Source organism: Oryctolagus cuniculus, chromosome 15 (genome assembly GCF_051225735.1).
Source record: "Oryctolagus cuniculus isolate XC-2025 breed Fujian yellow rabbit chromosome 15, ASM5122573v1, whole genome shotgun sequence".
In the NCBI taxonomy this organism is placed as follows: Eukaryota; Metazoa; Chordata; class Mammalia; order Lagomorpha; family Leporidae; genus Oryctolagus; species Oryctolagus cuniculus.
The window spans coordinates 42590736-42617143 of NC_142881.1; the positions used below are offsets into that span (position 1 = coordinate 42590736).

The 26408-nt window shown below is 41.0% G+C and overlaps 1 long non-coding RNA gene across 2 annotated transcripts in view; it reads right to left on the reverse strand.

Annotated features, from left to right (window-relative positions):
• LOC149121979 (uncharacterized) overlaps positions 1-26408 on the reverse strand; it is a 52206-nt gene that overhangs the window by 17027 nt on the left and 8771 nt on the right. The window contains exon 3 of one of the 2 annotated variants that reach the window (XR_016222182.1): positions 19283-19642. The exons of the other annotated variant lie outside the window; for it this stretch is intronic. This is a non-coding gene — a long non-coding RNA (uncharacterized LOC149121979). Of the gene's footprint in view, positions 1-19282; positions 19643-26408 lie in introns of those variants that run through there. 2 annotated transcript variants of the gene reach the window in all.

Below are 26408 nucleotides of genomic sequence, written 5' to 3' on the forward strand. Positions count from 1 at the left end.
TGGCCATAGCAGAGAGCTGGCCTGGAAGAGGGGCAACCGGGACAGAATCCGGCGCCCCAACCGGGACTAGAACCCGGTGTGCCGGCGCCACAAGGTGGAGGATTAGCCTATTGAGCCACGGCGCCGGCCTAAAAGTGAGGTTTAAAGATTTATTGTATTCATTTGAGGGGTAGAGTTATAGTGAGGGGGAGAGACAGAGAGAGAGGTCTTCCATCTGCTGGTTCACTCCCCAGGTGGCCACAATGGCCAGAGCTGAGCCGCACCAAAGCCAGGAACCAGGATCCAGGAGCTTCTTCCAGGTCTCTCACACGGGTGCAGGAGCCCAAAGACTTGGGCCATCTTCTACTGCTTTCCTAGGCCATAGCAGAGAGTTGGATTGGAAGTGGAGTAGCTGGGTCTTGAACCGGCACTCATATAGGATGCTGGCACTGCATACAGCAGCTTTTACCTGCTATGCCAAGGCACCGGCCCCGAGCCCCTTTTAATCTACTTGGTGGGAGGGGCCATATGGATGTGCAAAGTACCACATCAACGGCTGATAAGGTGGGTGGGAAATGTGCAGAAATACCTCCATTCATGTCAAGATTCATTTTCAATTCTCTTTATATACAGAAGATCAATTTAGCATATATTAAGTAAAGCTTTCAACGGTTTGCACCCACACAGAAACACAAAGTGTAAAATACTGTTTGAGTACTAGTTATAGCATTAAATCACAATGTACAGCACATTAAGGACAGAGATCCTATATGAGGAGTAAGTGCACAGTGACTCCTGTTGTTAACTTAACAATTTGATACTCTTGTTTATGGTGTCAGTAATCATCCTAGGCTCTTGTCATGAGTTGCCAAGGCTATGGAGGCCTTTTGAGTTCACCGACTCTGATCATATTTAGACAAGGTCATAGTCAAAGTGGAAGTTCTCTCCTCCCTTCAGAGAAAGGTACCTCCTTTGATGACCTGTTCTTTCCACTGGGATCTCACTCGCAGAGATCTTTCATTTAGGTTTTTGTGTGTGTGTGTGTGTGTGCCAGAGTGTTTTGGCTTTCCATGCCTGAAATACTCTATGATATACCTTCTAAGCAGTTTGGAATGTCCCAGGTGAGGGCCTTGCAAAAGCCAGTGCTGGGGCAGCCAAATGCCAGGCAATGAAAACTCCACTAGTCTTTGGATTATCTATTTGTACCCAGTTTCATTGGATTGGGATTAACTATTTGTGCCTCAACAACCTAACAAGTCTTAACAACTCCAGTAATTTAATACATAGAGGAAAAAACTCTTGGTGTTATATAGAAAAGGGTCTTTGGGGAAAAGGAACCCTGGAATGGGGACACCAACAGTCTTCCTGGCTATCTCCTGCTGAGAGGGAGCTTTGTCAGGAAAGTGGTTTCTCTCTCTCCCAGTGCTGGGACTGAGGACAGTCCAGTGACTGGTACTGGATGCCTCTTAGCAAGAAGACATTGTCCAATTTGAACCCATGAATGAACAAATCATTTAGTAGTAGCTGAAGAACGCATGGCCCTAAAGATACAAGAAAAAAAATTGCCATGAGGGAAGTGACAAGGTAGCCAGGTAGGTTTTTGTATTCAGTTGTTCCAGGGCCGGCACTGTGGTGAAGCAGGTAAAGCTGCCTCCCTCAGTGCCGGCATTCCATATGGGCACCAGTTCAAGTCCTGGCTGCTTCACTTCTGATCCAGCTCTCTGCTATAACCTGGGAAAGCAGTAGAAGATGGCCCAGGCACTTGGGTCCCTGTGTCCACGTGGGAGTCCCGGAAGAAACTCCTGTCTCCTGGCTTCAGATTTGCACAGCTCCTACCATTGTGGCCAATTGGGGTGTGAACCAGTGGATGGAAGACCTCTCTCTCTCTCTGCCTCTCCTTCTCTCTCTGTGTAACTCTGACTTTCAAATAAATAAATAAATTTGAAAAATCAGTTGTTCCAAGAATCAGACGTCCATTGTTGAGTTTCAGATCCAGCTTGCGTTCAACATCCCAGATAAAACCAAACTGACTGACATAGAAACAGCACTCTTTTTCTAAGGACAGAGACCCTCCTTTTTCTTCTGTTAACAGGTTCAAGCACTACTGGTTTTGTCAGGTTACTGCTGCCAAGGAGTCAACTTGGTCTTGAACTTTGAGATGTTTCATGTAAGCTGTCTTGCTCATCTTTAGAAAGGGTTTGTTAGTAGGAGAGGGATGTGGCAAATGCTCATACCTACCATGCTCACCCAAGCATCAGTTTATAAGCTGGCTAGGAGGGGTTTAAGGGTGACAGCTCTTTTATGGCAAATATTTGTGCTTAGATGAACCAGTAGGAGTTGGTTATTCAGAGCCACATTACCATTCGGAGACAGGAAGTTAGAAGTGCAAGCTCTGGTATAGTTAGTGAGGAGGCAGAGGTAAGTGTTGGTCCCACAAAGGAAAAAGATCCCCTGTTTATGGAGCCAAGTTGTCAGATGAGTGGAAAACAAATGTTGAAATAGATAAGTGCTCATGCTGCTCCTGGTTTGTTCTCCCAGATGTTGCGAGTATCTGCCAATGTAGCACCTGTGAGGGGTAGTAGGGATTTGCTTTAGCTTATTTTCATAGAGAATAAAATGTTTGTGGGTATCCATGAGGACCCAATCAGAATTTTTATATGTGTTTGGAAGAAAGCACTGCATCATTTGAGTTACAGAGGCTGATTGCCAGGGAAAGAACCCGTGCTGTGTAGAGGGACAGTCTACAGAGAGCTGGGAGTCAGGGTTAGAAGAGCTGGGTATGGAGAGAGTGAGAGACACTAAGAACAGGACTTGTTGTGTGAATTTGCTGTTAGTCTTGGGGGGAGACCTAATAATCCAGTGACTGTGGTGGTCTGAGAGACCAGTAATCTCAATGATTACATCACAAACCTCAGGAGAGTTATCTCCCAGAGCAGTGTCTCCCTCCCACCACCCACCCCAGGACACAAACATCCCCTTGTGATGCAAAAAGGGGGCTTGGTTAGGAGTGGCATATTAGCAGTAACCAGGCCAAGGATGGGTATTCTAATATATGGGAATCTATTGATGCTCAACATATCATCTTCAAAGAGCTTAAGGGTCTGGTCCACCTGGGCCATGAGATATTTTCCAAGGAGAGTTTTTTCTGCATCTCTGCTTTCTATTTTAATGGAAAAGTGTGCCCTGTAAACTGAGGGGCGGAGATTGTGATAAAAGCCAAGGAAGATAGGGAGAGGCATATCTAGCAGTCCTTTGCAAGATTTCTATTTGTATTATTTAAAATTGAGAAGGTGAGATTGTGTTTTCAAAATGATCTATGGCAAGAAAGTCCTGTAGGGGAACCGGACAGGAGGCAGACAGGGCAGCAGTCAGGAGAAGCTGTATGAAAATCATCTTTTGGGTATTAGAGCTCAGGGTAAGTAGAAAAACCCAGAAAGGCACTCAAACACATGATCAACAAAATCACCCTGGAGGAAAATGTTCCTGTTCTGTTTGGATAGGGGGAATGGCAGCTTTCAAGAAGGGTCAGGACAAAATCATAGAGAAATCCAGGATCAGACTTTGGGGCAGTCTCACAGTTTTGTGAGCAGTCGTGTCTTCCTCTTCAGAGTCCTCTGGAATAGCACTGAGATGAAGAGCTGCGGGTGTCTTTGCTTGTGATCACCGCCTCTTTGGGGCTTCATCCTGGTTGTTATCTTCCTGGGTTGGGGCAACACTTAACCTGGAAAAGTGAACCCAGGAGGGAAATCCTGACAGTTTGGCAGCCATGAGTGTAGTTAAAAGGACCGACTAAGGCCCACTCCAGCTGCGGTGGGGTGGCTTTGGGTTGAGGGTTTTTATATAGACCCAATCCCTGGGGTTAATTTGTAATGGAGAAAGGTCAGGGTAGGGCTTTGGGAGGAAGCAATTTGTGAAACAGTAAAGGAGTTAGTGAGTCTGTGCCAATGCTAGAAGGTAGTTTCTAAGGGAGGAAGGTCAAGAGGGAAAATTGCCTGAAATGAAAGAGCAATCATACATGAATTCAAAAGGGCCAAGCTGGTGTAGGGGGTGTAGTGTGATGTGACATTGCATAAGACACAGTGGGAAGGGCAGAGGCCAAGCAGCTTTGGTTTGGGGCATGAGTTTTTTGAGATGATCTTAATGAGGCCATTTGCTCTTTTCCCCTTGCCTGAGGATTGTGAGCAACCGAGGATATGGAATGTCTAGGCTTATGGTTAAGGCAGTGAATATTCCCCAGGGGGAATCTGAGACATGAAAGCCAGTCCAGTATCTCTCTGAATGTAGGTGGGGAAGCCAAATTGGAGGATGATTTCCTCTACAAGAAAGGTTATCACTGTATCTGCTCTGATGAGCAAAGGGCAAGCCTCCACCCACCCGGAAAAGGTGTGTACAAAGACAAGTAAATACTTTATCTTTTTGACTGGAGGCAAATAAGTGAAGTCCATTGGCCAGTCTCCAGTCTCGTGCAGTAATTTGCCCTCTTGCCTGGTGGATTACAAAGGAGTAGGGTCTCAGATGATCATGGGGAAAGGCCTTTTGGCAAACGGAACATGATTGATTAAGTGCCAACAGAGAGGTTTCAAGACAGATAAGGTTAATCAATAAGATAGGAAAGCAGGAGAGTAAGAGGTCTGCTCCCTACATGAAATTGCTTGTGGAGGGAAGTGAGAAAGCCAAAGGTCTTTTTAGAAGTAATACCTGACCATTTTTAAGAAACTGGCCATCTTGAGTAGAGAAAAATCAGTCTTTTCTTTTGATGAGTATTAGGGAGGCTAGAAGGGAAATGCTAAGAGCAAGAAAGATGGCAGAAAGTGGGTCTAAGCAGCCCGGTATTTTGCTTCCCTGTATGCTTTGTTGTTTCCCAGAGCAAGGAAAGAGATTTTTCTTTGATGTCCCCTGCAGTGGAGGATGGCTACTTGCTGTGGGAGTGTTGCTTCCTGGAGTAGTTTTAAAGTGATGGTGCCAGGGCCGGCACTGTGGCATGGTGGGTTAACGCCCTGACCTGAAGTGCTGGCATCCAATGTGGGCGCCGGTTCTAGTGCCAGCTGCTCCTCTTCCTATCCAGCTCTCTGCTATGGCCTTGGATAGCAGTAGAAAACTTAGGCCCCTGCACCCACGTGGGAGACCGGGAAGAAGCTCCTGGCTTCGGGTCGGCGCAGCTCCATCCGTTGCAGCCAATTGTAGAGTGAACCAGCGGATGGAACACCGCTCTCTCTGTCTCTACCTCTCTGTGTAATTCTATCTTTCAAATAAATAAAATAAATCTTTAAAAAAAAAAAAGAATGAAGGTGCCATTGATGATGGAGGAGCCCTGAGTTGTAATATATCCTCTTTCTTGCCAAATGGGGCATGAGACCACATGAGATGATAGGTGTATTTGGAGTCTGTGTGTATATTTACTTGTAGACCTTTGCCCAGGGCAAGAGCTCAGGTAAGAGCCAAAAGCTCTGCATGTTGTGAGGTTGTGCCTGATGATTAAAGGATTTGACTCTAGGACAGTGTCGACAGTACCAATGACATTGCATGCCAAAGAAGAGGCATGGTTGAGCTCCCATCTATAAACAATGTGGGTGGGGGTAGGGAGGAGGCAGGTGGGTTTAGGTAAAGAGGACTCACAGATTTTGAGAAAGGAGCTTAGGAACTGATCAAGGATTTCATCACAATTGTTTTGGAGGTCTTTGGAGTCAATGAGGGTAGGAGTCAGAAGAAGGGCTGTTTTAAGAGAAGGGCATATTTGAGCCGGCGCCGTGGCTCAATAGGCTAATCCTCCACCTTGCGGCGCCGGCACACCGGGTTCTAGTCCCGGTTGGGGCGCCGGATTCTGTCCCGGTTGCCCCTCTTCCAGGCCAGCTCTCTGCTATGGCCAGGGAGTGCAGTGGAGGATGGCCCAGGTGCTTGGGCCCTGCACCCCATGGGAGACCAGGAAAAGCACCTGGCTCCTGGCTCCTGCCAGGATCAGCGCGGTGCGCCGGCTGCAGCGGCGGCCATTGGAGGGTGAACCAGCGGCAAAGGAAGACCTTTCTCTCTCTGTCTCTCTCTCACTGTCCACTCTGCCTGTAAAAAAAAAAAAAAAAAAAAAAAAAGAGAAGGGCATATTTGGATTGTAATATTAGGATTCTATAGAAGGGTAGCATGAAAGGTTCATAAACTGGTAACCAAGGCTGGCACCACGGCTCAATAGGCTAATCCTCTGCCTGTGGCGCCAGCACCCCGGGTTCTAGACCCGGTCGGGGCGCCGGGTTCTGTCCCGGTTGCCTCTCTTCCTGTCCAGCTCTCTGCTGTAGCCCCGGAGTACAATGGAGGATGGCCCAAGTGCTTGGGTCCTGCACCTACATGGGAGAGCAGGAGAAGCACCTAGCTCCTGGCTTTGGATCAGCACGGCACATTGGAGGGTGAACCAATGGTAAAGGAAGACCTTTCTCCCTGTGTCTCTCACTGTCCACTCTGCCTGTCAAAAAAAAATTAAAAAAAAAAAAAAGCTGGTAACCAAAATCATGGACATGACATGGTGGGATAAAAGGGCCTGAACGGAATGTGAGGTATGTACAGTGAGATTTTGAGAAAGAACTAATTTTGAGCTTTCTAATATTAGCTGTGAAGCTATGGCAAGCTGCAGAAACAAGTTAGCCAGCCCAGCAGTTTCATCACACTGCTTTGAGAAATAAGCTACCAGGTGAATACAAGGGCCAGAAAACTGGGCAAGGAGTCCAAGTATGAAATCCCCCACTTTTGGGGGGGTAAAGATTTATTTATTTATTTATTTATTTGAAAGTAAGAGTTACAGAAGAGAAGCAGAGAGAGAGAAAGAGACAGAGAGACAGAGAATATCTTCCACCTGCTGGTTCACTCCCCAAATGGCTACAATGGCCAGGGTTGGGCCAGGAAGCCTCTGGACTCCTGGCCAGGAGCCAGGAGCCTCATCCAGGACTCCCACATGGGTGCAGGGGCCTTAGCACTTGGGCCATCCTCCTCTGCCTTCCCAGGTACACTAGCAGGGAGCTGGATCAGAAGTGGAACAACCAGGACTCAGACTGGTGCCCAGAGGGGATGCTAGTGCTGCAATCCACAGCACCAGCCCATGAAACTCCTTTTCATGTCTACATGTAAATGAAAGACTTTAAAGGGATTGTGGAGATAAAAGGCTGGGGCTGAAATGAGGGCCTTTTTCACCTGGTTGAAGGCCATCCTGATAGAGGCCAGAGATTCAAGGGGATTATAGAGGTTTTCAGAGGCTGCCTGATATGTATTTCTAGCTGTAAGACCTAATTGGGTATCCATACATGGAAGAAATTGGCCCATCCTAAGAAGTACAACAAGTTTGATTTTGATTGTGGAATGGGGATTGGTCAATTAAAGAGTTAGTCTTGGGTAAGCCCTCTGCATGTAGGTGTAATGTGTAATTCTAGACAGGTGTAGGTTTTATAAAAACTGACCCTTTTATCAAACTGAGCTTGATAAGTTTATTTTAAAAAAGATTCATGAGGCTGGCGTTGTGGTGATTCAGGTTAAGCTGCCTTCTGCAACACAAGCATCTAATGAGTGACAATGCAAGTCTGAGCTGTTCCACTTCTGATCTAACTTCCTGCTAAAATACCTGGGCAAGATGGCCCAAGTCCTTGGACCCTTACCACCCATGTGGGAGACCCCAATGAAGCTTCTGGCTCCTGGCTTTGACCTGGCCCAGCTGCAACCATTGCAGCCATTTGGGGAGTAATCCAGAATATAGAAAATATTTTTCTGTCTCTCCTTCTCTCTCTGTTACTCTGTCTTTCAAATAAGTAAATAAATATTTTTAAAAATTCACACATACTGTTTATTATATTCAAATAAAAACTGGTGGCAGAATGGGAAAGAAAATTCAAGTTCAAAAAGAACAAAGAATAGTGTGAATTTTTCCATAGTAAGAGAAGCCTATTTATGTTGTTTAGGTTTTGATGGATAATGAAGAGTATCAAATTATTGTGGTATTTATATTCCACTGGATACATTATAAAAATTCTACTTTTAAATGTTAAAGTTTACATTACAAAGAAATTACTTCATTTACAGCTCACATAACTAATTCCAATTCTAAAATGTGTAAGGAGAAAAAGTTTTTCCAAACCTTTTATGGGGAAAGCTAACAAAAATATTTAATGACATCTACTATAGCAAAACTTTCATACATGTGCATATAAAAACACATTGTATAGGGATATTCATGGAAATATTATTTAAAATAGCAAAAAAAGGAACATAAATGTCCATAAATATCTCTAAAAATGTGATATTTTTATAGGATAGAATATTACACCACAGGTTAAAATGAATTAGATCGTTTATCAACAGATACTGATTAAATCTGATCCTCAGATTATAGTGGGTACCTCATTCTGTCATTTGTCATTTTCCTCACAACAGAGCAACAAGTCCAGGAAGCAAAAAGTCTGTAAGCCATCACCTAAATCTTGGCCCTGAAGCAAAGAACTTTGAGTGAGTATACAACATGGTCACATACTTATGATCCATGGTTAGCTAAGGCAATAATGAGTACCCTGCTCTTTTAGAGAGGAGAGGGGAGATGGAAAGGGTCAAAGAACCAATTAGGAGGGAAAAGAATTTCTTTAATATTTATTTTAAATCTCTACGTGCCTGGAAAGAGGAAGTAAGACACTTAGTTATTTATACAGGAAGGCTCAATGGAGGAAATATAAGTGATCTAACAAATATCCAATAGTGCTTGTCTTAGCAAGCACTTAATTCTACAATAATAAAATCAAATCAGGAGTCCATTTCTATAAGAAGGCAAAATATATAATGCCCAGTAATAAAAATTAAGTTTCTTACCAAGAAGGCTGATGTTGTAGTATAGCAGGTAAAGCTGCTGCCTGCAACTCTGGCATCCCATATGGGCACCAGTTCATGTCCTAGATGCTCCACTTCTGATATAGCTCCCCGCTAATGGCCTTGGAAAAGCAGCAGAAGATGGACCAAGTGTTTGGGCCCCTGTTACCACGCAGATCTAGAAGAAGCTCCTGGCTCCTGGCTTTGGTCTGGCCCAGCCCTGGCCATTGTGGCCATGTCGAGAGTGAACCAGCGAATAGAAGATCTCTCTCTCTCTCTCTCTCTCTCTGTCTCTCCTGCTCTCTGTAACTCTTTCACACAAATAAATGAATCTTTTAAAAATTTCCTTACCTATTCATATGAATTTCATTCATGTCTTTTCATTTAAAGAAGTCTACCTAGGTTTTTAAATATTTTGAAAATTTAGCCCTATTTTGTCACTGACCACATTAAAATTAGTATTAATATAAAATGGGATGTATTAAGAGCAATAATGATGATAACTATCAATGTTTATTACTAGGTGTTTGTTGATAACATTTAAAAATGTATGGGGTCATTAAAAGGCATTTGTAGACTTATGAAGACACCTGACACATTTATATTTTCTCTCACAGGTCCCCACAAACTGCTTCTGTAAGGAGAGTACAGGGACACAATCATGCAAGTAATAACAATATTTACTGACTGAATATTAAGAATTTACAGGCATCAGCTACTTAAATACCCCTCAAGTATTACAATTTGACCCTACATAGCTTTTCTACCACAAGTACTAAAATTGTCCTTCTATAACATCTGAAGCTTTATTAGCATTTCTGAAATTTTCCACCCTCTGATGATATTTCTCCCTAAGAATCTAGAACACTGTAAGCATTCTTAAGCAGACCCATCCCATCAGTTCACCAGACATGCCTAGACAGATTCAAATCTCAGAAGTGAATTCAACCTACATGCAGGTACTTCTGCCAGAGGTTGTAAGAAGGAAGAAAGGAAATGTTACTGCATTAATTATGCTTATTAACCCCATATTGTACATGAGGAGTCTTCAAAAAGTTCATGGAAAGTACCTATTATGACAAAACTTTGTATGTATTTCAAACCTTTTTTGCATCAAAATAACCTTATTTTTCATTATATTTTCCATGAGCTTTTTGAACTACCCTCATATGTGAAAAGGTGATTCAGTGGAATTAAGAATTGTAGCCCTGGACAAAAAACTGGATTGCCATCTGTAAATATTTCTAACTTCTTAGAAGTTTACTACTTCCACACTATTTCATTCTTCTCCTTGGATCAGACTGATGATGTATTTCTAGAGTTAGACACTCTTTATGCTGATTTATAGCGAACACTTAACCTGAGTCTTTTTTTTTTCTTGCTTCTTTATCCACCATTCCCCAATATCATACTCTGTTAGGGGAGGTATTTATTGTGTATATTCAGATTGCAAATTCCTTTAGAGTCTATTTAGCATGCAGGTTAAAAACATGTCTCAAGGGGCCGGCGCTGTGGTGCGGAGGGTTAAAGCCCTGGCCTGAAGCGCCATATCCCATATGGGTGCTGGTTTTAGTCCCAGCTGCTCCTCTTCCCGTTCAGCTCTCTGCTGTGGCCTGGGAAAGCACTAAAGGTTGGCCCAAGTCCTTAGGCCCATGCACCCACGTGTGAGACCCAGAAGAAGCTCCAGGCTCCTGGCTTCGGATCAGTGCAGCTCCAGCTGTTGCAGCCAATTGGGGAGTGAACCAGTGGAATGAAGACCTCTCTCTCTCTCTCTGCCTCTCCTCTCTCTGTGTAACTCTGACTTTCAAATAAATAAATAAAAATCTTTAGTAAAAAGTCTCAAAAGCCAGTTTGCTGTGAAATTTGCCCTGTAATTTACCAGTTGTGAGGTGATTAACAAATTACTTAATCTCTCTGTACCCCATTGTCTGTATCTGTAAAATGGGGATAATAATTATTATTGTACCCACCTCATAAGGTTGTTATAAGAATTGAGTGGGGAGATATATAAATAAGTTTTGTTTGATGCAAAAATTTTTAAAATCCATGCATAGTTTTTTCACAATATGCATTATGAAATATTTTAATATAATCCATGAACTCTCTGAAGACCCTTCATACAAACAGATTTCAACATTGTTTTGCACCAGTATAAATTTACCTTTTAATTGCATTTTTCTACTTTTTGAAGCTCTTTTATAATCACTAAGAACAAGCCTGTAACACAGTAAGCACTATGGAAGTTAGCTGTACTGAGTACAGATACTAGAACTCACTCAGTTATACTTTCTTTGTTGCCATCTCTGACACCTTGTATATTGTTTAATATGTGATAAGCTTTCTGTAAATGCTGAATGAATGGTGATTAAGTATAAACAAGTACAATATAGGTTGTAAGAAAATAAGGATTGCTCTTTCTAGTTTGTAAGAGATTTTCTCCAGGGAGCTATCTAGGCCATGGGGAAGATGACAGCTCCAGAAGCTGGCCTCCACAGACAACTTTAAATGGGTGGGGGTGGGCAGAGATAGTCCTTCAAAACGTCCCAATAAAACAGAACTTTCAAAATAGTTGTGCGTCTTTTATTAGTTAATCTTATGCAATGCCAATGTTTTAGTTAAAGATTTCAACAGGTAAAGCCATTGCCAGCAATGCCAGTATCCCATATGGGTGTCGGTTCGAGTCCCAACTATTCCGCTTCCAATCCAGCTCTCTGCTATGGCCTGGGATAGCAGTGGAAGATGGCCTAAGACCTTGGGCCCCTGCATCTGCATGGGAAACCTGGAAGAAACTCCTGGCTCCAGCCATCTGGAAAGTTGGAAAGTGAACCAGTGGATGGAAGACACATTCTCTCTCTCTTTTTCTCTCTCTCTCTCTTTTTCTCTCTCTCTCTCTTTCCCTCTGCCTCTGCCTTTCTCTAACTCTGCCTTTCAAATAAATAAATGAATCTTAAAAAAAAAAATTTCAACTAAGCTGCATTTGCCTCTGAGTTAACTCTGAAGTCAATGCTTGGTATTGTGAGAATAATCCAATCCCATTTGAGCAGGCTTCTCTTAAGTCATAGGACCAACATTGTGACATGAGCAAGAATGCATACAATCTCTTAACTCTGCCCCACCCCTCCAATTCAAAGTTCTCTGTGGAGGCCAGCATCTGGAACTGTCATCTCCCCCATGGACTAGATAGCTCCCTGGAGAATATCTTACAAACTAGAAAAATGTTAGACTCAGCTGAACTGTGCAGAGAGCAAGCCAACACCGGCTCCCCAGGAACCAGCCTCATTCACAGTTGTCAGAAGGTACAGTAATATTTAGAGTCAAAACTTCATTTTTGCTTCAGTGAAGCTGTTTCTGTTTCTATTAAAGTCCTTAGAGGTGTGGGTGTATATATATATATATATATATGTGTGTGTGTGTATATATATATATATACATATATATATGTGTATATATATATATATATATATACATAGAGAGAGAGAGAGAGAGAGATCAAGATCTATATATATAAAACTTTTCTACCTTTGTACTTCCCATAAGGCCTACAGCATTTTTCATATCAGATAAATATTCAGCTAAGCATTCATAAACTCAATGACTAAAAAACTACTCATTTTCTTCAAATACAAACATAAACATACAGCTACTACTTATCAAGTATATGATATAGTCCTGGAATAATAATGCCTATATGTTAATTTTTCATATCATGTTATATAAGCTTTTCTTCTTAAATCTTGGTATTGGATGTTATCTGGAAAGTCCTTAATCACTGTTTTCCTCTTTTGCTTCCCAAAAGGAACATGAACAGAGGAAGTGTCAGACTTAGTTAAGATTCTCTGCCCTGAAGGGGAACAAAGGTAGTATGCTATGAGGCCTTGCTAATTACCAACCAAACGCACTGATGCACCTTTCACCTCAGTTACAACATATCCAAATAACCAAAATTTCCTAGGATGTGGAAACTAAATTTTATTCAAAAGAGTAACTTTTCTATTTCAAATTAATTCTGATGAAATAATTTTCTTACATTTACTTTCCATTTTTTCTAAGATATAAGTGTCCAAATCATAACTGAGGTTTAATTTCATCGATTATCCTAATTAATTCTGGAACAATATAATGCTTTTATAAAACTCTAGTGTGGGAGAGAAAAATTACAATATTCTTATTCTAGAACTGGGTTCAGAAATAACCTTTTCATTCCTAAGGGAGTCAAACAGAGTTAATTCATGTCTTTTTGCCAAGAATGGCAAAAATGGCCTCAGCATGGCCCTGAGGAGAACAATATGGAGAGGCTGAATAGAAAGGGGAAGGCAGCATACAAGGGAGAGATGGGAGATGGAGATTGCTAAACGTAGACACTTCTCTCAAGGGTCAGCAGCTTCTTTAAATCCTACTGTGCTGATTAACCTAACTTCAGAGGGACAAAAAACTACAAGGAAGCAAAAAGAGAAAAGGGATCGGATGAGATGGAAAAAGATTACCAAAAGAGGGAGATTGGGGGAGGGGAGTGAGGAAAAGAAGTCCATCTGGTGGAGAGCAGTAGAGCATAACATGAAATTGCCTTAGGTACCAAAGTACCTAAGTCTAGAGTCTTCGCCCCACTTGAAACAACAGCCTGGTTCTAGCCCAGTTCCACTCCAATTGTGAAGACTTGTCCTTCTTTATGGATGGTCAAGAATTACTCGTGTTTCACTTATTATAAAATATGAATGTATTTAGAACTATTATTCTGCAGAATATGAACTCCTTTATCTTTCTTCTGCTCCATTCTATGTATTCAACACTATTCTTATTTCTTATATTTTAATAGGGTATATGTGAAATAAATGGACTATGATCTTCTAACCATAAGTTCTCTTTGAAGCAAGCTTATCAAAAAAATAAAAAAATAAAAAGAATTGGCCCAAGCAAGACCTTGGTCACTTAGCCTTGAGATTATTTACAGCAAACCATTAAACAAATGAATCAAAGGGTCTTGTGATCAATGAAGCAATAAATTAATTTAAAACATATATATATATATATTTGAGGTCTTATAGCTAAACAATACAAAATTATTTTTCTCTCTTAAACTAAGACTAGGCAGGGGATTATTTCTTTTTTTGTCTGGAATTTCAGCTAAATATAAGAAAAACTAGTAGCTAAATATAAGAAAAAGTAGTAACTGAATTGGCACAATATGTGTTGCCATAAAATCTTCTTATGAATATTTTGGCAACTGTCTTAGTCTTCTCAGGATACTATAACAAACATAGACTGGGTGGTACAAACAACGGAAATTTATTTTCTCATGGTTTGAGAGACTGGGAAGCCCAGAATCCAGGTACTATCTGATTTGGTTCTTGATAAGGGCTCTCTTTCTGGCTTGCAGAGGGCTGCCTTCTCTGATGTCCTCACAAGGAGGAAAGAGAGAGAAATAGGCTCTGTGCTATCCGTTCTTATAAAATCATGAATCCTATCATGAGGGCCCCATCTGCATGACTTCATTTAATGATAATTACCTCCCTAAGATCTCATCTCCAAATACCATTACATTGGTAGTTAGGACTTCAACTTCTGAATTTTGCAAACATGACATATTTCAGAGTAAGTACCCTGAATCTTGTCTTTGTTTTACTGACTGTAGCTATAAAATTTAGATGTAATGTATGGAACAGCTACTTGAGGACTCTGGAAGATAAAAAGTAGCAGATTAATGTGGGAAGAAGAACAGCATTCAAAACAATGATAAACCAGCAGTGAGTTTTTCATTTTTGTGTTTTCCCTACCAGAATCCTTTAATGCAGATGTATGATGGTCTGAAATTCTGAACAGGCATCAGGTCACAGAGAAAGTTACAGGAGTTGTGCTCAAGTTTCTCCTAATACTCAGAGAATATATTTGGAATCTGCCACTCTTTGTTCTTTTGTTCTCTGTTCTACAGTGCTCCAGGCTCCAGACCACCCTGCCAGCCCAATGGTGGCAATGATGGCAATGGCAGCGGGAGCCCGCACACTCCAACATCTATGAGGGATGGGAAATTTCTTCTATGGAAAAGATGGAGTTTCAGGATGATGGGTCAAATACAAGTTGCTTTTAGCCTTTATCTTTCCACTATGTGGCTCTAGATTCGAGACAATGGTGTAAGTCTAAAAAAGTATATAGCCAGAGCTGGCATTGTGGCATAGCAGGTAAAGCCATTGCCTGCAACACCAGCTGTCATGTAGGCACCAGTTTGCATCCTGGCTGTTCCACTTCCAATACAGCTCCCTGCTAATGGCCTGGGAAAAGCAGTGGGAGGTGGCCCAGGTGTTTGGGCCCCTGCCACACATGTGAGAGACCTGGAAGAAACTCCTGGCTCCTGAATTCAGCCCGGCTTAGTACTGGCTGTTGTGGCCACCTGGGTTGAAACAGAATGAAGACCTCTCTCTGACTCTCCCTCTCTCTCTCACTAATTCTTTCAAATAAAATAAAATAATTAAAACAAAAACCATGACAGAACAGGGTAACTAAAGCATTAGCTTTCTAGCCTTGAGACTGAAAAATGAAGTTCCAGGCACCAGAAAGTACAAGAGATGGAGAGGTGGGAATTCAGGAAACTTACAAAGTTGGTTATCAACTCTAGACCTCAAGCTGCACAAGAACAGATATGATCATAACAGCATATCAAATATTTGAGGGGCTGATGTTGTAGCATAGAAAATTGGACCACCACTTGATACACTCACATTCCATATCAAAGTGCCAGGGATCAAATCCCATCTCTGCCTCTGATCCAGTTTCCTGCTTATGTATTTGGGAGGCAGCAGATGAAGGTCTGGGTACTTGGGTTGCTGCCACCATGTGGAAGACCAGGATAGAATCCCTGCTGGATCCTGGCTCTGGCCAGGCCCAACCCTGCTGTTGTGGCCATCTGGAGAGTAAACCAGCAGATGAAAGATTTCTCTCTCTCTCTCTCTCTCTCCCCGTGTGTGGTGTGTGTGTGTGTGTGTGTGTGTGTGTGTATCTTTCTCTCCCATTCTGCTTTCCAGAAAAACAAATAATAAATCTTTCTTTAAAAAAAAGACTTTGAGACTGAACTAAAGAACAGACCACTACACAGGTCCTACTGAACATTTAATGATGGTACACAGAGGATAGATCCAAATATCAAAGCAAAGTCTTTGCAGACAGAATTGACACTGATACAACAACACAGAGAAGGTTCATTTGAACTTGTGGCCTCTACCCACAGGTCTATTACCGCTGAAGCAGAAGTATTAATATTCTCCATAGGATTTAAACAAAATCTGAAATCTTCCAGCATAACATTTTAAATGTTGGGACACAATTCAAAATTTTCCAGTGTACAAAGAACCAAGAAAATCTCAAGAGAATTAACAGAGCCCAATGATGAGATTACACAGATCCTGGAATTAGCTGATCAAGTCTTTAAAGTGGTTATTATAAAAGTGTACCAGAACTTAAGCAAAAATATTCTTGAAAGGAATACAAAGGAATAAGATATAAAGAATTAAATTGAAGGGGCGGCACTGTGGCCTAGCGGGGAAAGCCGCTTCCTGCAGTACTGGCATCCAATATAGGTTCAAGTCCTGGCTGCTCCACTTCCGATCCAGCTCTCTGCTATGGCCTGGGAAAGCAGTAGAAGATGGCCCAAGTCCTTGGGCCCCTGCACCCATGTAAGAAGACCTGGAGGAAGCTCTTGGCTCTTGGCTCCAGAACAGCACAGCTCCGGCTGTTGTGGCCAACTGGGGAGTGAACCATCAGATGGAAGACCTCTCTCTCTCTTTCTCTCTCTCTCTCTCTCTCTCTCTCTCTGCCGTTCCTTCTCTCTCTGTGTAACTCTGACTTTCAAATAAAATAAATAAGTCTTAAAAAGAATTAAATTGAAATTCAGAACTGAAAAATAGAATAACAGAAATAAAGAACACATTGAATGAACTCAGTCACAGAAAGGAGATGGCAGAAGAAAGACTCAACAAATTTTGAGGTAGACAATATAAATTGCCTGGACTGAAAAGCAGAAAGAAAAGTTATTGAGGAAAAAATGAACATCATCTCAGGGATGACTGGAAAAGTAGCAAAAGATCTAATATTCATGTTACTATGGGTTCAAGAATGGATATTGAAGCCACAATAAGATAATTTAGTATAGTGAAAATATTGAAAAATAATTGAAAATTCCAAAAATTTGGTGGAAAACATAACTTTACATGTTAAATAAACTTAGCAAACTCCAAGAAGGATTAATTCAAAGCAATCCATGCCCAAACACGTCAAAATCAACCTGCTGAAAATTAAAGAAAAAAATTCTTGATAGCAGATACAAGGAAAAAAAATCACATTACTATAGAAGAAAAACAATTTGAACGACTACAAATTTCTCATCTGAAACAATGAAGGGTGGAACAACTTAAAGTGCAAGAAACAAAATGAAGCAAAAATATGTCAATCAAAATACTATATCTCACAAAAACATAACTCATGGATGAAGTTAAACAAATTCTCAGACAAGGAAAATAAAGGGAATTGTTAACAGATCTACTCTAAGGAATTACTAAACAGAGGGAAATGTCATCATAAGGCAAACTGAAACATCAAGACTCTTGGCTTTGGCCTGGTCTAACTCTGGCTGTTGCTGGTATTTGGGAAATGAAGTAGTGGGTGGAATATGTCTGTCTGTCTGTCTATCTCTCCCTGTGTCTGTCTCTCTCTCTCTGTTTCTCTGCCTTTCAACAAATATAAATACTTTAAAAAAAAAAAAAAAAAAAGCACTAGAGCACTAGCTGAATCAAGAAAGTATGTACTAGGGAAGAGATAGGCACTTAGATCGGTGGAACAGAATAAACAGCCCAGAAACAGACCCATATAAATGCTGACAATTGGTTTTCAGCAAAGGCCCAAAGGATTGTCTTTTTCAACAAATGATGCTGTCCCATAAAAACATGAACTTTAATTTTTCATACTTTATATTAATATTAATTCAAAATGCATTATATATCTAAATGTAAAATATAAAATATACAACTTTTAGACAGAATCCTTGGAGAAAATCTTAATGACCTATCATTGTGCAATGATTCCTTATATAATACAAAAAGAAAAAAATTATAAATTTGACTTCATCAATATTTAAAATTTTGCAAAAGGAGGATGGGGAAAAGATTCTTAATGGGAATCATTAAGGGAGCAGTTGGAGAAGGGAAATGAATTTTTTTTTTTTTTTGACAGGCAGAGTAGACAGTGAGAGAGAGAGAGAGAGACAGAGAGAAAGGTCTTCCTTTTGCCGTTGGTTCACCCTCCAATGGCCGCCACGGCTGGCGCGCTGTGGCCAGCGCACCACGCTGATCTGATGGCAGGAGCCAGGTACTTCTCCTGGTCTCCCATGGGGTGCAGGGCCCAAACACTTGGGCCATCCTCCACTGCCTTCCCGGGCCACAGCAGAGAGCTGGCCTGGAAGAGGGGCAACCGGGACAGAATCTGGTGCCCCGACTGGGACTAGAACCCGTTGTGCTGGCACCGCAAGGCGGAGGATTAGCCTAGTGAGCCACGGTGCTGGCCAAGAGAAATGAATTTTAATGCACAATAGAGTAACAAGAATTGACAACATCTAATTGGATATTTCTTTTTCCAAAAAGGATTGATATATTTATTTGAAAGACAAAGTTAGAGAGAGAGAGAAGGAATATTCATCTGCTGGTTCACTCCCCAAGTGGGCTCACCAGGTTGAAGCCAGAAGCCAGGAGCTTCATCTGGGTCTCCTACTTGGGTGGCAGAGGCTCAGGCACCTGGGCTATCTTCTGCAGTTTTCCCAGGCACATTAGCAGGGAGCTGGATCAGAAGTGGAGCAGTGAGGACACAAACAAGCACCCACAGGAGATACCAGTGTCACAAATAGTAGATTAACCTGCTACACCATGATGCTGGTCTCCTAACTGTATATTTCAAAATAGCTTAGAGAATTTGGAATGTTCTCAACATAAACAAATAATAAATGTGTGAGGTGATGTATATGCCAATTACCCTGATCATTACACATTACATACATGTATTGAAATATGACATTGTACCCCATACATTATGTGTTACTCAAAAATTTTAAATGGGGCAGGATTTAGCTGAACAGTTCAGACACCAATTAAGATGTTCTTGTTTCCCATTAGAGTAACGGGGTTTGATGCCCTGATAAATCTCCTGACTCCAGCTTTCTGTTACTGCAGACCCTAGATGACAGTGGTGATGATTCAAATGGTTGGATTCTTGCTAGCCACATGGGGGACCTTGATTGTGTTCCAGCTCTTTGCTTTGATCTGGTCCAGTTTCAGATGCTGTGGGCATTTGGAGAGTAAGCCAGCAGATGGGAATTCTCTCTCCCTCTCTCTCTGCCTTTCAAATAAATTAAAAAATTAATTTAAATATATTTAAAAATGTGTGTGTGGGGGTACTTTACAAAAGGCATTAGTAACAATAAATAAAAAGACAAATTATAAACAAAAAATTTGCAAATTTTTTTAAAGATTTATTTATTTGAAAGTCAGAGTTACACAGAGAGAGAAGGAGAGGCAGAGAGAGGTGTTCTATCTGATGGTTCACTCCCCGGTTGGCTGCAATGGCTGGAGCTGCGCCGATCCAAAGCCAGGAGCCAGGTCTCCCACGTGGGTGCAGGGGCCCATGAACTTGGGCCATCTTCTACTGCTTTCCCAGGCCATAGCAGAGAGCTAGATCGGAAGAGGAGCAGCCAGGACGAGAACCAGCGCCCATACAGGATGCCGGCACTTCAGGCCAGGGCGTAAACCTGCTGCATCACAGTGTCAGCCCCAAAATTTTGCAAATTTAATCTCCAAGAAAGTCTTTATATCTAGAATAGAGGAAAACTTATGGAAATCACACATCTGACGACATTCTGTGTAGAATATATAAAGAATTCTAAAAACTCAACAGTAAGAAAACAAACAACTCAGTTTAAAAACAGGCTAAATACTGAGCAGGCATTTTTCTAAACTAGATAAATGAATGGCAAATAAATTCATGAAACAGTATGTTAATACTATTAATCATATGGAAAATTCCAATTAAAACCACAAAGAGGGCGCAGGGGAGTTGGGTGTAGCAGTTAAGATACTGTTTGGGATGCTAGTGTCCCATATAGGAGTGCCTGATTTGAGCCCCAGTTCCACTCCTAACTCCAGCTTCCTGTTACTGTGTACCCTGGGAAGCTCAAAAGTAACTGTGTCCCTGCTACCTATGTGACACGAGACCTAAATTTGACTTCTGTCTCGTTGTTTTGATATGACTCAGCCCTGACTGTTGCAGGCATATGGGAGATATTTCTCTTTCTCTCTCTCTCTCTCTCTCTCTCTCTCTCTCTCTCCTTTCCCCCCTCCCTTACAAATAAATTAAAAACCAAAAACAATCAGATACCTATTGGAATAACTGAAGTAAAAAATACTGATAATACCAAATGCTGGTGGGATGAAGAGCAAATGGACTGCTGATACAATCTTGTAGAAATACAAAATGGCACAGACACTGTGAAAAACAGTCTAACAATTTCTTATAAAGCTAAAAATATCCTTGTTACATAATCTAGCAGTTCCACCCCAAGGTGTTTATCCTAAGGAAGTACAAAACTTCTATCCAGAGAAAAATCTTTAGACAAAGTTTATGGCAGCTCTATTCATAATTATCCAAAACTAGAAACAATTTTAATGTTCTTCAATGAATGAGTGAAAAAACTGTGCTATATTTATTCAATTGAATACTAACTTGTAATAAAAAGGAATGAACTCTTGATATATATAATATCTTTGATGAATCTCAAACATATTATGCTAGTAAAAGAAGCCAGTCTCAAAAGCTTTCATCCTGTATGATTTTATTTGGCATTCTCAAAAAGACGAAATTATAATGACAAAGAATACATCGGCTGGCGCTGCGGCTCACTAGGCTAATCCTCCACCTTTCGGCGCCAGCACACCGGGTTCTAGTCCCGGTCGGGGTGCCGGATTCTGTCCCAGTTGCCCCTCTTCCTGTCCAGCTCTCTGCTGTGGCCAGGGAGTGCAGTGGAGGATGGCCCAAGTGCTTGGGCCCTGCACCCCATGGGAGACCAGGATAAGTACCTGGCTCCTGCCATCGGCAGCGCGGTGCGCTGGCCACGGCGGCCATTGGAGGGTGAACCAACAACAAAGGAAGACCTTTCTCTCTGTTTCTCTCTCTCACTGTCCACTCTGCCTGTCCAAAAAAAAAAAAGGAATATATCAGTGGTTTCCAGGTGTTGGAATGATTGAGAGGGCACAACTGCAAGGGGGTTATAGGGTGTTTTTTTCTTTTTGGGGTAATGCAACTGTTCTGTATTCTGGTTGTGGTAGTGCCTATATAAATCTATTCTGGTTAAAATTCATAAAACTGTGCAAACATATAGCATGTCCTACTATATGTTAATTCAAAAATAAAATGCAAATATGATGTGTTGCTGTTGTAATATTTGAAAATAATTTTAGCAGAGTAAGTGCATATAAAAAATTAAAATTTGGAGGCATTAAGTCCACCTCACTTGTATATGTACTTGAAATATAAAATGCAACAATGTCTCACTTCATTCTAAGCAAGACAAAATGTAGTCTTGTTTAGAATGAAGTGAGATACTGTTTCCAGTTAACATTTTGTATTCTCACATATCAAATGTATAGTAACACAGAAGATATTTTCTAATGGTGCTTTAGTAAAGTCTGGAAGCTGCAGAACCAATAGCTATAATTCAATCATGCTTTTCTTACCTTTAAGCCATAACAGTCCATATTAAAAAAGCTTTAAAATGGTTAAAAATTGTTTTTATCAATTTATTTTTACTTTTTCTGAAAGGCAGACAAACACATAGGGAGAAAAAGAGATTTTTCCATATGCTGGATCACTCCTCAAATGTCCACAACAGCCAGGGTTGGGCCAGGCCAGAGCTAGGTGTCTGGAACTTAATTTGGGGCTCCACATGGGTGGCAGATACCAAAGTACCTGAACCATCAGTTCCCAGGGTGTGAATTAGCAGGAATAAGAATCACAAGCGGAGGAGTCACGACTCAAACCAGGCATCTGATACAGAATGCAGGTGTCCCAAGTGGTGTCTTAAGCACTGAGCCAAATGTCTGTCCCTCGAATTTTTTTAAATTTTAGAACAGGGCATTATGAGTTTGAACCCAGGTTTTTAACTAGACAACTTGGTTTAAATCCTGGTTCTATCTGACCTTCAGCAAACTACTTTATCTTTCTGGGTCTCAGTTGCCTGATCAGAACAGTAACTACTACACAGGATTGTTATGAGAATTACATGACCTAATATATATAAAGCACTCAGAGGAGCGGCTGGCATATAATAAGCATTACTAAAGTGTTTATTAAATAAAATATACTCAGTTGTTATTCATTTGTCAGTCACAATACCTAGTATGTATGCCATGTGTCATAACTGATTAAATACACAAATTATGCCTGTGTGATTCACATGGAATTTTACCAATTATTAATTAGCTAGATGAAGATTTTATTGTAAGATTTTGTACTTGAGTCTGTCCCTAAAAACTGTGACAGGTACAGCATGCACTACCAAGGCTATGGCTATAGTTATAGTGAAGAAGATGAAGAGGCTTCAATGAACAGCAAATTCAATAGGTATAAAAAGATAGGTGCCAGCAAAAGGAAGCTAGTTTGATCCTGAAGTGTGTTGATAAATTTATAGTACCCACACTGGTTACTATTGAATACATATATATTATGTATATTCTAGATTCTAGATTCACACTTAATTTAGCTAAACAGACTTAATCTATGTAGTTCCACTAGCAAGATAAAAGTTCTAGGCAAAAAGACATAGGCCCAGAAATAGGAACTAAAACTGGAGTCCTCTGGATATGGAAAGGGCTATCGGAGCAGTTAGTGAATTCCATGTCATCAGTAATGTTCAAATAAGCTCAACCGACATTTAATGTGACAATATGATTATACTACCAAAGTCATTTCCTAGTGAATATTGTATCTGCCTCAGATCCTTTACATTCATTATCTTCAATCCTCTCACCAACACTATAATGCAGACATCTTCATAGATTATAAAGATGAGGTTATTAAGGCCCAGAGGGGTTAAATAAATTGTCCCAAATATACACTTACTAAGTGGCCAAGCAGTGACTTGATCCAGGTCCTCTAATGCCATAGCACATACACTTTCTACAATTCTACATTGCCTTTGGTGGAAGATTCAATGACATTTAATTTTCCTTTTGATCAGTCCTGAGAGTCTGTGATTTGTTGAAATTTTATCCTCCTAGAAATGTATCCAGGTCTTCCCTAACAATTTCTATAACACTGGAGCATGTGTCTTTCTCAAAGAAAAAGATGGTATGTGTCTTAATCTTTCTTGATGCTGGTTTGTTATTTCTATGAGAGTTACATGTTCCAAGCTGACACACCACTCAGTATCTAAACAGAAGATGGAATTAACAATAAAGTGGACTGTGCAGAAAGGTATGAAGTTTCATACTCCTGAGTTAACTTTCTAGAGAGTGATATTTAAAAACAAACAGGGGCCAGTGCTGTGGCACAGCTGGTTAAAGCCACAGCCTGTAGTACCGGCATCACAGATGGGCACCAGTTCGAGTCCCAGCTTTTCCACTTCAGATCCAGCTTCCTGCTAATGCCCCAGAAACCAGCTAAGGATGGCCCAAGTCCCTGGGCCCCTGCACTAATGTGGGAGACTCAGAAGAAGCTCCTGGTTCATGGCTTCAGCCTGGCCCAATCCTGTCCTTTGTGGCCATTTTAAAAAGGAGTGAACCAGTAGATGGAAGATCTCTCTCTGTCTCTCCTTCTCTCTCTATGTGTAACTCTGCCTTTCAAATAAATAAATCTTTAAAAAAAAAAAAAAGAGGTAAAATGTTTTTTCTGTTGATGAAAGCAGTAAAGGAACACATATGCAGTGATAAATCATGTCCTTATCTCTCTGTTCTTTTTCCCTAATTCTCAACTAAAATATGACTCATAAGAATCTACATGATTGTTTTCAGAATGTGTTACAGTAATCTCTCATCAACTGAGAGTGCAGATGGTTACATTCCTGAAAAGTGCCATGTTAGATAAAATCATGCTTGGAAAGCTCAAGAAAATTGGGAATTTACAAGAGAATGAAACAATGAAATTAGTAACAAAGCAGAAAAGATTGTCTCCCTCAGTTGTACATGAGCTCATCTTCTGAAAGTCATGATCTGCTGTGACAGATGGGTTTATTTCATAATATTTATACTTTTTTTCCTTAAAGTTTTTGATCCAGCCCTTACTATGTGTATTGATACTTAATGCTTACAATTGCTTTCTTGCTGGTATCATTTGTTCAGGTTTTGGAAGCATTCTTTGTAGTCAGTTAGTCCTTCCACAAATGAAGAGCACGATTTTTCTGGGTGTAGTTTTGTATTGTTATCTTCCACTCATTATCTGTGGAGAGTGGAAGGTGGAGGTGGGGAGAACAGACCTCTTCTACCTTCATTATATCATAGATGTGACCATAAGGCTGGGGTGGAGGTGGGGATGAGAGTAGGGATAACTGAAGTTAAAAAAGTCTTTGTTGGGGCTGGTGCTGTGGCGCAGAGGGTTAAAGCCCTGGCCTGTAAGCACCAGCATCCCCTATGAGCACCCTGCTGCTCCTCTACCTATCCAGCTTTCTGCTAGGGCCTGGGAAAGCAATAGAAGATGGCCCAAGTCCTTGGGCCCTGCACCCACATGGGAGATCTGGAAGAAGCTCCTGGCTCCTGGCTTTGGATCAGCATAGCTCCAGCCATTGTGGCCATCTGGGGAGTGAATCAGCAGATGGAAGACCTCTCTCTCTGTCTTTACTTCTTTCTGTAACTCTATCTTTCAAATAAATGAAATATATCTTTTTTTTTTTAAAAAAAGGCCTTACTTTAAAGGATGTAACCTCAAACATATAAACATAGACATCTCAGACTTTAAAAAGTATATAAATATAAAACCATATTATAATGAAACCATGGCTGATGAAATGGTGGTTGACTAAAGATTATTACAGAAATCTTCATAATGTCCTAATTTTTGAAGATTTATTTATTGATTGAAAGGCAGAGTTACAGAGAGATGGACAGACAGAGAAAAAGGTCTTCCATCTGCTAGTTCACTCCCTAGATGGATGCACTGACCAGGGCTGGGCTGGGCTGAAGCCAGGAGGCAGGATCTTCTTCCAGGTTTCCCATGTAGGTGGCAAGGGCCCAAAAAATTGGGCCATCTTCTGCTGCTTTTCCTAGGCCATCAGCAAGGAGCTGGACCAGCAGTGCAGTACCTGAGACATGAATGAACCAGTACCCATATGGGATGCTGATGTCACAGGAGTCAGCTTTACCTGGTATGCCACAACGCCGGCCTGTAATATTCTAATTTTTAAAATATATTCCCAAATCTAGAGTTCAAATTTAGCATTTTTTTGTTGGGTTCCAAAGGGAATGAAAATCTGAACAAAAGGTCCTTCACACTCAGGTCAGAATGAATCATAGAATCATAGAATTACAAAATTGGCTGGACCATCTCAATTTCAGAGGAAGAAATCCAGGAAAGCTATCTGACATGTGACAGGTCATAGTGCTACCCTGTTCTCCCATTTAGTGCTGTCATAATCTAGAATTTCTCAAATACTATATGAACACTAAATAAAATATTAATTTATAAGTAAATATTTAGCATTATATTACCTAAGTATTATAATAGTATGATAATATATAAGGCTTATATTATACTACTCATGTAATATTATAGTATAATAATACTTAGTAATGGTAAGTAATACAATAGTTATTTAATACTGAATTAAAACAACAATAATCTTCATCCTGGATGCTTTAAAACATTTATTGGGTAGAGTGCATATTTGTTCTTCACCTTCCTGATATGCTATACCCTGTATTTGGTAAAGAAATAGATATGTGGGACAATCATTAAAATAGAGTGTCATGGACCCCCCCACCTGCCCATGGAATGGGGAGAAAATGGTAGACACTTGTACAGATTTTCTAATTGTCTTTTCTTTTTGGCTTATGAATATGGGTTCAAGTATTGGAATCTTTGTCACTCACTAAACTGAAGAAATGTGATTATTCATCAAACTACAATCTTATGTTTCATGGCTTTACACTATTCAGTTAGACTTCTTTACCTATTTATTTCAGAGTCTCAAGGAAGGGTTGAGGGAAGAGAGGAAGAAGATTCTTTTTTTTTTTTTAAAGATTTTATTTATTTATTTGAAAGTCAGAGTTACACAGAGAGAGGAGAGGCAGAGAGAGGTCTTCCATCCGATGGTTCACTCCCCAGTCGGCTGCAACAGCCGGAGCTGCGCTTATCTGAAGCCAGGAGCCAGGAGCTTCCTCCAGGTCTCCCAAACCAGTGCAGGGGCCCAAGGACTTGGGCCATCTTCCACTGCTTTCCCAGGCCATAGCAGAGAGCTGAATCGGAAGCGGAGCAGCCAGGACTAGAACCGGCACCCATATGGGATGCTGGTGCTTCAGGCCAGGGTGTTAACTTGCTGCGCCACAAGCGCCAGCACCACATCCTCCCCCCCCCCGCCCCCTTTTTAAAGATTT